Consider the following 562-nt stretch of genomic DNA (forward strand, 5'->3'; position numbering starts at 1 on the left):
CAGGTCCTGCATAATACATGAACCTTGAAGGATTCTCCAACAAGTATTAGGTCACTACACATTTCAGTTTCCCGCTCTATGTTTAAAAGGCTGCACCTGGCAGTTAAAAGATTAAAACCTCAGTCAACAGGTATGGTATGATAGATACATGCTGGAATATTATTTTCACCTGGTAGCTTTCTGTAAGTAGGTCATTCAGTTTTACAGTGCTCTAACACATCACCAAAGAGCTTCCTTATACAGTATCTCCAGCAATTGACTCTGAACAAGTTGCACTAAATCTTAATGCTCAGTATTTTATTACGGAAACTTTGTTCGCTTGCTAGTCTACATGATCTAGGAAAGACCTTCTTAATTTATCGTAGAAGGTCATTTTCCACCCACTCTAAAAGGAGACTTTTCTTTTTTTCTTTTATCTTTTCTTCTTCAGGACCAGATATTTTTAGAAAACTGTGCAGGCAGGCACCTAACACAACACATCACCCACAAGACATGGAAAAGAGGATGTCTAGGAGACCTCTGAGATGGGTCATGTTTCAAATTTGGGAAGATGGGGGGGGGG

The sequence above is a fragment of the Pygoscelis adeliae genome, unplaced genomic scaffold, assembly GCF_000699105.1.
Source record: "Pygoscelis adeliae isolate BGI_AS28 unplaced genomic scaffold, ASM69910v1 Scaffold244, whole genome shotgun sequence".
Classification (NCBI taxonomy): Eukaryota; Metazoa; Chordata; class Aves; order Sphenisciformes; family Spheniscidae; genus Pygoscelis; species Pygoscelis adeliae.